Here is a 12,567-nt window from a genome sequence, read left to right on the forward strand (position 1 = left end):
AATGATATAGAGGTGACCAAAAAGTGTAGAAAAGTTATTGGAGATCAAATAAAACCTTGTACGTTAAAAATTATGCAAGACGCTGGACATGGTTGGTGGTGCTATTCAGTTAATACAAGTTTCCATAATTACGTTCCATAGCGCACTTTTATTTATCTAGTAAGATAATAAGTGAAAAATATTGGTCAAGCTCGAGTCAAGGATTTCAGAGTTGTTATTTTGACAATGAATTAATCCTAAAACAGGCTATTAGGTGATATGAGCTTTTTTCTTCACTCGTATAATATAGTTAAATTTGGGTTGCAATGATCACAGCAGAGAATCCAACATGGCGGAAACATAACTCCACCACTTTGAAAGGTATTGTTTTAGTTGGTAAGGTACTTTTAACGAGAGAACCAAACGAAATAGAATTACAACAAATGACAGATAGATAAATATTTAAATAATCGAAATAGTCAAATAAAGCAATACGCAATGCTTAGATAGATGATCGAAAATATCTGGATCAAACTTAATAATGAGATACTGAAGATAGGTTTTAACACATAGATAGCACATAAACCTTATATGCCTCTATTTTTGCTACCACTAGAGGACTAACTCGGTCTCGAAACACCTTATGAAAATCAAGACAAGAACGATAACTTGCAAACTTCAATTAGATTGCTGTGCTCCTGCCACTCATGAACTCTATACTGTGGCAGATGAAAAGAAAGTTTTCAACTCAAGGAGATATTAGCTTCCTGAACATTTGGCTGGTACAAATTATATGGCACCTGGGTTGGTAATTCCTGAATTCTGTTTACAGGTTGGTGTTTGTTGGTGTGTTGGTTCTCAGATAATTCTTTTATAATTAGAATTTAGTTAAAAAACATACTAAACATTAAAAATCCATATTTAAAATTACTTGAACCTGAGTGAAGAAATAAAGTGCAAGAAAATATAAAAAACAGAAGTGAATTAATTCATCGTAATAAACTAAGCCTTCTTTTGGGTCGATGTGTTTAATATTTTCCAAAGTGAGGTAGGAGTGACCTACGCCGCAATAAAAGCTGCAGCACCAGCTCTCTTATTGACGCGTTAAATATTTCATTTCCGTTTTTAAATAGGATTAAATTTTTAATGCCTGTAGTAAGAAACCAAGAAACCTGATAACTTTTCCGCGAAAAATATCCTCTGAATGTAAACAGACTTGATGACGGATCTTTACATACCCCAAGTTCACCTCCAGCACACTTCTCACAAACGTTTTTGGAGACTTTTTGCAACTGAATCTGATGGAAGAAACAAACCTTAAAGTAGTATTTTTACTACAAAGGGGATTGTTGAGTTATATTTAAACCTAGTAAGTTTTAATATATATTTATTATTTTCCAAACCTTTACAAAGGGTGAATCCTGCAACTTTTCGACGGATAAAAACATTTCTTGTTCATTACTTTTAATTATTTTGTACCATTGACTAGTTATAAAAAATCAGCAGTCCTGTGCTACTTACACACGTTTTGCTTATTCTAATTATTACAAAATTAAATAATAATAATAATTAACTATTCTGTTACTAATAGTCTCAATTAATAGACACTTTTTTTGTTATACCTTTTTAACTTATTTTGATATTGGTTACTACAGATACAAAGAAAATAAAAGGTAAGAATCTGAAATTTTACTTTTTTATCTATATCTTCCCTATATATTTACTATATACAATGAAAAAAAAAAACTAAGTAATCGGTAATTTTTGGGCACTAAAAACTTATAATATAAAAAATATACTCTAGACTTAGCGGTTCCATATTTGCGAACAAGTGTCAGTATTAGACCACCTGTTATATCACAACAATCAATATAAATTATTTATCAGAGAGGCGGAAAATGAAATTAAGTATAAAATTATTGTTTTGTTTTTTAAAAGTACAAATCTATTTGTATTTTTATAATTCTTTAGGTTTTTTAGCTATGTTTATATAAATTTTGCAATTTATACGCTCTATATTGCAAACTTTGAAATCTAAATTCTTTATTATTATATCTTTTTATTTCTAAAAAGCGAATATGTGCTACATTGTCTCAACTGTCTTGCTGAAAATAACCTAACCTAACGCCACGAAAACAGACAGCGTTTGTTTCTACTTTGAAACTCTCTAGCATACTGCACTAAATTTTCCGTCCTGCTAAATTGGCATTATTATAAACACTCGTGATCAATCTAATATAAAAAAGATAGTTATTTTGATATAATTTGTAACACTTACTAATTATAACACAGTTAACAACTATCACACAATGATAATATCTTTGTTTCATAACTATTTATAAGATATTGATATTTGTTGACTTTTTAATGTTGTCATGACTTATTTGCATTGTAAACCGCATATATAAAGAACGGTGATTACGAATGTTAATGTCTTGCAATTATGCAATGGTTGCATAAAGGTACATAGGTTAAGTCAGGCTCATTGAGCCAAATAAACAGGAATGAGGTAAAGTTAATATGCCGTTTACACCAGGACTAGGCTGCTGTCCTGAACACAAAAATATAGCCACCAAAAAGTCAATGGCCACCCCTGTTTGACGAATTGAAATAACAGTTTGGGAATGTTAATAATGAGAAATACTTTTTTGGATTATAAAACATTATGCAGGCAAACCCCCTAGGGACACATTGCTGGAAAGGAAACATTTTGGCGCAAACTAAAGTCGTTATCAATCGCCTTTCCAAAATATAGGCCTATAAATGGAGGAAATGGGGCTTTCAGCCGTTTACAAACGGGTTAGCACGAAACTTGATTTTTAGGGGTTTTTGGGGTAAAAATGCGTACCAGATATCAGTTTTACAAATTATCTACTCATTTCCAAGATGGCGTCATATAACTAGGGTATAAAGGGTTGTCCTTCGTCTCCGGTATTTTTTTGGCGTATTTGAATAAAAATGTATCTGAGGGTTTTTCGGGTCGATAAACACGAAGTTGACACTGGTTTTCAAGATTACCTACACGTTTCCATGGTAGTACCATTTATGAAACACATATTTTATACAAGTAACTAAAACTCAACGTTTACAACAGTTCACAGTCTTATTAAGGATTTTTTTGTTTTGATGCGAAGATAAAGTAGAACATTAAGTAACGGAAGTATAGAAGATAAGAAGAATAAGATCAATAGAAGGACGACAAAACTGAAATGTAGTATACAGTTACTAAAAATACTTTACGATGCCAAATATATTGATTATGTTATTTATTATTATTTATAATTATTAGTAATTATAATTATTTATGTGATGTCAGAAGATATAGTTAGGTAGACTGAATCCACATATCTTCTTTTAAATCTGTGTTTTTAAAACAGGACTGAATAAAATACTGAATTACTTAATTAAGATAAAACAAACAAGTAGAAACGTAAAATAAAATTAATTCCAATTGCTTTGCTTGTTACGATTTCAATGGTATTAATAGCTCTCTGTATTTCTTCGATATCTAATGGTCTCTAGGAAACTGATAATTGTTTAGTATCACTAACTATATTTTGTAGGGGAAGAAGAATTGGGCCGTTTAAGGTGAATGAAGAGTTACTAAGAGATAGAAATAAAAATATTCAATAGAAATGAATGAAAATTACATCATTTAATAAAATTCAACCATTTATACTCGTGTTAGATACTATCCTACCTTAATTTGGTTTGTGTGTCCTAAAGTATCAGATAACACAACTGAAACCTGTGAGAGCTGTGGAGTGCAGTCGTTACTCTAGAGCTAGCCGCAAGCCACAGCCTAAACCAATCTACTGTGGACATTGGGCAACCACAATAAACACAGTAATACGTTGTCCTCTGTTTACTGTTTACCTGTGACAAACCTCTTGTTTGCTACTGAACACACACACACATTCTCTCTCTCACTCTCTCTATCTATCTTCTCTCAATTGTATCCCGATCCATAAGCACCATATGTCAAAGGAAAGAAGGCAACCATCCTGATAAGTAGTTAGTAAGTGAATAGCTATTTTATGGAATGGGAAGAATGGTCGGGAACGATGTGGACGGAGAAAGCTATGTTGTAGGTGATCGGTATTTGAAGAAATACAGAGCGATAATGGTGTTTAGTGTGCCGCACAGAGATGCGAGTGTAACATGTAGGTATAATACAAATATTTAAATCTTACAGTTTGAGTTATACGACTAAACTGGGCTTAGGCCGAAGTTCTTAAACAAATATAGCACATCCTAGGCGAATACTTAAACCAAGGATGACCTTATTACATTATGACTGAGACGGTTAAGAAAATATCATTTTTGCCACAATTATTTTTCTACTTAAAAATAACGCACAAAGTAAACAAATTTTTATTCCCTGATACTTATAAGTTACAGCCGCATTCCAACCGTGTCAACATATTTTTAAACTTGGTGTTCCGATATGCGTGGTGGGTAGAGATAACTAAACTACCCGTTTGTTCTCTCACTAATGATTGGACGTTATACAAATGGATATTTTGTGGCTTTCTGATATTTTATATGTGTTTTATACACACTCTGTTTGATTCTTTAATAAGAAATTCTCACAAATTTATTTTTATATAAAAAATAAATAATTCTAAAAACTATTATTCATTATCTGGCGGAAGCAGCCAGTACTTTACATTTGGAGAGGTTAAATTCAACTTCCCTTAACATTGATATTAAATGCTATCGTCAAGCAAACTGCCTTTCTCATTCTATAACCCTACTTTGACGTTGGTTTTATGTCTTCAGTAGATTTAATGTATTGGAAATCCCCAGAAACGACATTTGTAATGTCTTTTAATATTGCGGGCGTAAAGTCCCACACCAAGACACTCCAGGCTATGTGATCCGATTCACTTCTGTAACTAAACTAATGGCTATTTCCTTATTAGCTTTGTTTAATGTATTTTATTGCTTCTAATCCTAATATGTTATTTCTGGTAGAGATTGAAAATGGCAGAACCATGAAAGCAATGGTTATACATAATTTGTTATAACTTATTGGCTGAATTTGAGCGAAGTCTATGTCTAGAGAGACTGATAACATGTAATTTTGGTCTTTCTGTCTGTCTGTCCGCACGCTATTTCGGAAAAAAGTTACCTATAGATTAAAAATTTCCACAGTTAATTTTGGAATTTTATATTTCCTAATGGGCATCACTGAGTTAGATAATGAATGGTTTATGTCACTTCAAGGGGTTTGGCTGAGTTTTAGTGAATATTTTTAGATTGGTGTTATTTTTAATAATAACGGCAATAAGAAAACAGTACTTGTAATAAAATCAGTCATATTTTATATCGGAGTAGTATTGCTTGACATTTCTTTTATATGATGTTGGTGTTTTAGCTGAGATTTTAATATGTCCACTGAAGAGGGAATAATTATGACACTATACAATACTAACTATTGTGCACAATTTTACACGCACCCCTTCAGCCTCCTCTTCATATACAACAGATACTTGACACACATACTTCTTGAAGGTAGTCAATGCTCTTGAGAAAGTCTATGATCAAATCGTCGAGTAAATATCTTTCGAAGAAATTATGTTTGAAGCAACATAATTACTTTAGAATTGTCAGGTCAATTTATTTGAATAGATTATAGATTTCAATATTTATTATTTAAGACTGTAATTCTAAAGCCGTGAAACATAGCCTTAAATTTTAGAAGCTTTACAATTTAATGATAGATAGATGACTAAGTCACCAGAGTCAACAATCGAACAGAAAAATTTACATAATAAATCACACACAAGACAAATGTGTCGCACACAAAAGTACCAGAGGTCATACCACGGCACATACCATAACACGGTGACCCAGAATGTGAAAGAAACTACATTACTTCGGACATGTGCTATTGTTCTTGATTTTAAAATCATATTGTGTCTGAGTTTTTTATTTGAGGTTTCTCTTACGTTATTTTCTTTTCGATTTCTAATTAGTTATTTTTATATTAGGGGCCACAACTGCTTGATTGAACAAAGTATTCACCTAAGAGCTAATTTTATAATTTCTATGAAGTCTCGAGTAGTTTACGTCTTTTTTAGATTTTTTTATGATAAATTCCCAACAGTTTTAGATTCCACTTAGTCTTTATTTCTACTGTCTTCATGTCCAATAACTGCCATCTTTAAATGGAATATTACTAAACATTCTTTCGAAATCAAAACTATCTGGTTTTTCGCTTTAATTAATTGCAATTTTTTTCAATTTCATAAGTGTTTTAACTTTTGAAGTTCTAATAATCGAGTTTCTACTAATTGAGTCAGTTTGTTATAATATTTTCAAGATCCTACGACATCTTTTATTAATGCTAAACAATACCTAATTTTTGGGAACTAATTATTGCTTGAAAATGGAGTGCACGGTATGTGATTACTAGGACGGTCACATATGTGTGGGGACTATAGATTTGAAAGGAGTACGTTTTGGTCTGAATTGTAGTTCAATAATGTACTTTTGATTATGAAGATTTGTATATATTTCTGATTACAAATTCATTAGTTAAACCCTTATTTAACATAATAAGTTATATTGTTCAGCGCTCAAAGTTTCTGTAATATTCCTTCATTAATTATAAATTATTAATCATAAATAGAGACCCTTAAGAAATTAGTTACGTTACCAAAATGCTTCAAAGCGCCTTTATGCATGTACTTTTAAAAAGCCTAGTAGCTTATAACTGAGGTTATTATTTCCTACTATACATTTATTGAGACAGTCTACTACTTATTTATAATAAAAATACTAATTAATAACGTAGAAATATTTAAATAATACAAACATTTTGGGATTGAGTGAAGACATTTAGATTAATCAATATTTAATTTAATCTTATTGTATTTTTGAATTATAAATATAGTATTTATTGCTGTTTCACTCATTATTTGGAGGTTTTAAACCAGAAATTATAGTCGCTGACTAAATACCTAGTGAAATGAAGGAGAGTTATTATGTAATGGACACCTGATGTAATTGCTTCTTGATTAAAAGTGGTACGATGGTGAAATTCATTGTACTTACTGATACATTTAATTAAGGTGATGCAAAGTGTAGATTTTTACATGTCTTGTATACTATATATTCCTAGATAATTCTCTATTAATATTCTCTATATAATAGAAATCCTCTGACTAATATTTAATGTAAATTGAAACTAAATGTATTTATTTCACGCGCCTAACATAGAGAATATATAATACATAAGGTATATAGAATCAACATGCAGTTTGCCCAGTTTGACACTAGTCAACCGGCGAAGTCAAACATCATCTAATCTGAGTTACTAATGGCTAGTAACTACTGGCGACACTTGGGCGATCTTGGTTGATCGAGACGATCTTATTCAGTAAGTCACACTGCATTATACAAAATGTAGGACTTACTTAAGAAGTATAAACACTCATATATTCCTAGATATTAAATAACACATAAAAAGTTTTGTTTATCTGTAACACAGTTTGATTAAATTTCACGAACATTTGGGGGGTTAAAAATGAATTTGTAACTTGTGTTACTAATGATTTTACTCATATTGAATAAATGGAATAGGATTTTATAAGTTACAGTAAAATATTTATTACAATATCTCATTGATGATTAAAAAATGACTTATGCTTATGGCTATCGAAATCGTGTTCCAATGTATCATTTACTACTCTTATAATATGATGGAGATCATGAACCAACAGAATTTCATCACTTCAATGGTATTTGTGTGTATTTTAGGTTTTTTTACTCCAACAAACAATATGACACAATGTTTGCGTTATGACCCATTCACAACTCGCTAGTCTAGTGCGTGATTTTAGTACAATTAGACTATTTATACTAAACTGATTTCCAATGATAATAGCAAGACGAGTCACGTGACGGCATTGGGACGTGATGCGATTGAACTTCCGGTCACGTGTCTGTCTTCCTTCAACATCCGGTGTCGGCGGGGTTGCACAACATTGGTACTGCCGTCACAATAGTCAGGTGATCCGACTTATGAAAAAAGACCCTACCACAGTAAATACAGACAGTATAGCCTATGTTATTACAAAATGTGTAAAATTTAAAATTATGTTATATACAGATATCAGTTGACTTACGAATTATATGCTGATACCTATAAAACAACAAAAGTCGCGAATAGATTATGCTAAAAGCTATCGCTATTTCCTCCGAAAATTTTCAAGAATCAAAAACAAAAAGTTTAAAAAATATATATTTATTTAACTATTACTGCGATAAGTGTTTCCTTGCAACATGTATTTGCACAGTTAAAAGAATTTACTTTTAATACATAGATGAATTAATAATAACTATTCACCTTATATTTTACGAACTTCTTAGACGTTTTTATACTTATAATATCGTTATTACAGATTACAAGTCTAACATACCGATAAGGTCGCTCGCTCATCATGAAGTAGGTGATCATAAGTCATAACGTAAGCTTATAAATTGTTTTTTTTTTACACGATAAAGAAAGATTTTTACTGTATTTTTCAGAATATATATATATATATATATTCTCGTATATACTGTATATGTTACCTTTCTATAGTGACAAACCGTTAAAATATGAAAGATTTAGGTGTTTTTTTCTTATATGTTGTTTAGTGTAGTAAAATTCTTTATTAGTATGTATACACCTTTACATCTCTTGAACGTGTCTTTTAATTTATATAAAATATACATACAAAGTTAATTAAAATATGCATGCATACAACATGTCATAATTTCTTCTGTTTTCTTTGTATATATATAACTTCAAAAAAACGTACAAAATTAAACATATAAATTCCATATATTCCTTTAATATTTCGAGCTTTTTTGTCGTTTCCATATACGTATATAAGCCGTATGTGTGTGTAGGTTTTTCACGTTTATCCACCGTATATTTTTTACATTCAAATTTTATCATTTTTGTTATATTGGATTATATGTAGTAGAATAATTACATCCGACTTTAGGGAGTTTAGAAAGGGTTTGTTTGCATTGAAACATTGAAACTCTGGAAATATTATGTAGTTGTTTTAAGGTTCTGTTTACTCTTAAAGAGTGAAAACATTTTTATTATGTAGCTCAAATTATTCTTAATTCAATAACAAACCTAATTTTGAATTAATCAAAACCAGGAAAGCCTATTTTTGGGAACAATGTCTTCAATTCAGACCTTATGATCTACGAAAGAAATTACAAATCCTGAGGTAGCGGATATTTGCACATATAATAGAAAGTTACGGAAAGTAGAACAGGTAAAGGAGAAATATGGAAGATATGAATAGGTTACAGTTTATCATGCATGTAGGGAGCGTCCAATTATATACAACATAGCAAAAACAAGGCCACAAAGTCAGTTTTAGACTTGGTTTATTATTTTAGTCACCATAAACTCTTTATTAAATTTCCAACTAGCATTCATCACTCATTAGAGTATAAGTAAATTATATTTTTATAATACGAGTGTAATGTTATTTTTAATACGGTAGTTCAATGATTTTTATCCGATACAGAACCAACTACCTCAGCCAATAATCGGTTTAAACAACTTCGTTCAACACTAGCCTTCTCTTTTATCATAATTAAATATTTCATTAGCAAGGAACTGATATACACAATGGTTGTATTGTACGGGAGACAAGGGAGTTACTAATGATGATAGGGACCAAAGCAACATCTATCCACTTAGTAACCTCGAGACAGATCAGTCTCAAGGGTATTAAACCACTTAGCTTGGACTAATGTTGTGGAGAATTGTGTTATTAATGATTACGCCAATGTTATCTGTGATTGTTTTGATTGGAAGGAATTTGTGAGCTGACTTTCATAAAAGAAGCAAATTATAATAATAAACCAAATAATGATAAAAATATATCAATGGTACATAGGTTTTCCTACTAAGGAAATAGAAAACTTTGTGTAGTTGTATAATGTTGACAATATAATATTTTATGGTTAATAGTTAATTTTACTCCCTTAATACTGCATGTTGAAAGCAGTGTGTCACAAACATCTTTGGGTGATAGTATTCATAATATAACATAAAACATTTCGTATTAACATATGTGAGAAATGCCTCGTTTAGCTGCAAGTCGCCATTTTGTATATTTTGTAAACAAATATTTATATCTTGAACTTGTTAATATAAAGAAACCAAAAATAACAAACGGGTTCGAGTAAATAATATCAAAATTTAAAAAATAATATTTTCTTTAATATTAAAAACTGGCGTCTGTTGCTTAAGTAAAATAAGAAAAGAAAGAAAAGAGTATAGTTATAAAAAAAGTTACTAAATTCCATCCATCTAAATTACAACAGTACTTATTTAAACGAAATCTGTCAATGTATAAGCGAGTACGACGAATTTAAAAATACGGTTTCACAAGCCGGGTCTAACAAACATTTTGTCTCTTGATAGCCAAAAATGTTACGTTGCGTAAATTCAATCCAATGTGCTCTTATAGTGACATCTTAGAAGGTTAAAATCATCGTCGAATCTAAGTAGTTGTAGTGGTTGATGGTTTTGTTATAAAATTAAAACTATACTATACTTTACACATATAAATACATTAGTAAAAAATATATAAATATCACTACCACAAAATATAAAACACGATCGAAAGCCATTTTACATTGCAGTGGATACAGATAATTAACCTAGCATAGTACAGTAAGTTTATCTGTATTATCTTACTTATTGTTATCCTCTTTATTGCACATTAGTTATGAGTACAGTTATACTATATAATGTATAAAAGTAATTGAAGAAGACTTTTTCAGGTTTAAATGAGTCATAAATCGTTTCTTATGTTCAAATATTAAACGGTCACGAGTAACCACATCATTACACAATGTTTAAAACGTGAAATAGAGAAAAGATGTGTTGTTTTTATTAAAACCAGTCACTTTACCACTTTTTACCAAAATCCTAATTTCTTATAGACAAAAGATTACCATCAGACTGAAACAAATATTCTGCACCCAAAGATAGAGATGAGGGAAGCCATACACCCTTCCCTATACGGTCTCTAACCTCCGGATATGATGCCCAAATCGTTTCAGAGCCAAAAACTGGGATAGGGTACCGGAAGACCAGTTCTAAAAGGAATACTTCCAGAGGTACAAGATACATCGGTGTTACCAGCTTCTCAATCTGTACCGTAAGATACAGGCCATGGTGAATGAAGACCAATCCTCCTCTGCTGACCATCGGATCCATTACCCAAAAAATCTGGGATAGAGTACCTAAAGCCAGCTTTCACCGGAATATTTCCATACGTGCAGTATAAAGGTTTAAGTGTGACCAGATTTTCAGGTAGTGCTAAACAGGGCTCTAGCAACAGCCAGAGTTGCATCCCATCGGGAATCCTACATCGATGTCCAGATCACTAGGGACATGAAATGCCTTTCGAGGGCTGAGGTCGCGCCACTCTATGTGCTCTTGGGCTGCAGCCACCAGACTTTGTGAGCCGTATCTTTCGGACAAACAGACATACTATCATACACAAAAGGAATTTTTACAACCCAGGCAAACAAAAGAGAAATTGTCAGCCTACTGAACTGGTCTTTCATTACGCATAGCCAATTGTAATTTATTCTGATATTTCTTGTTGCCATCATGATTACCTACGAGACCACTTTAAAAAATATTTCCCTCACGCTCAACCAAATCATATAGAGTGATTTACACCATCATCTAACACATATAACAATGATACTTCATTCGTGCGGAAAACTATCTGCTCGAAATATCTATCTGATAGAAAGACAGACAAACAGAAATGAAACTTTTCTAGCCTCTCATCTGATAATATTTAATATGTAAATAGTGTATAAATTATCTTAAATATTACTGAAAAATGGAATACCTTCCATGAATAGTATAGTACTCAATTAGCAGTACAATTTTATAAATTTCTGAACATCATTGGCTTACAAATATTTCAGTTTACTATAGTTAAACTAATACAATAATAAATTATTACTGGCACTACATGCAGGTGTCGCCAAAAAGTTAAGGGACACCCCTATAAATATGAAGATCTAACATTGTCCTTAAAGTAACTGTTTGTGATCTTTTCACATGTTTTTGAATTATACCATAGTATAATATCCATACTATGGACAATACCAAACTTTTGAGTACAATTTCCAACACTGTGGCTCTTATAGTTTTCCCACAATATTTTTTTTCTGTTTTAAAAAAAAAAACTTGAAAAAAACCATATTTTCCAACACAAAAATGTTTTTTCTCCTAAACCATGACAGATATTAAGTTGATTATTTTGTTACAAGTTTATCATTAACTATGGAACATTAGAATAATACTTGTGACATGGCGAAAAAGTTCGTACCCAAAATGTAAATTTGCTGAAGTTTCTTTAGATTTTTCCAATTTTCCAATTTTTCCATAATTTGGCCAGAAAACCTCAAGTTTGAGGTGACATTTCTCGCCTAGTACTGCCGCTAGACAGAAGGGGATTGCACAGTTGTGTTCAACAAATGTCGCTGATGCGGAAAGAGCAGCGCGCGTACTTCTTCATCTCTTGTTTCTTT

The sequence above is a fragment of the Homalodisca vitripennis genome, chromosome 3 (assembly GCF_021130785.1).
Source record: "Homalodisca vitripennis isolate AUS2020 chromosome 3, UT_GWSS_2.1, whole genome shotgun sequence".
Lineage (NCBI taxonomy): Eukaryota > Metazoa > Arthropoda > Insecta > Hemiptera > Cicadellidae > Homalodisca > Homalodisca vitripennis.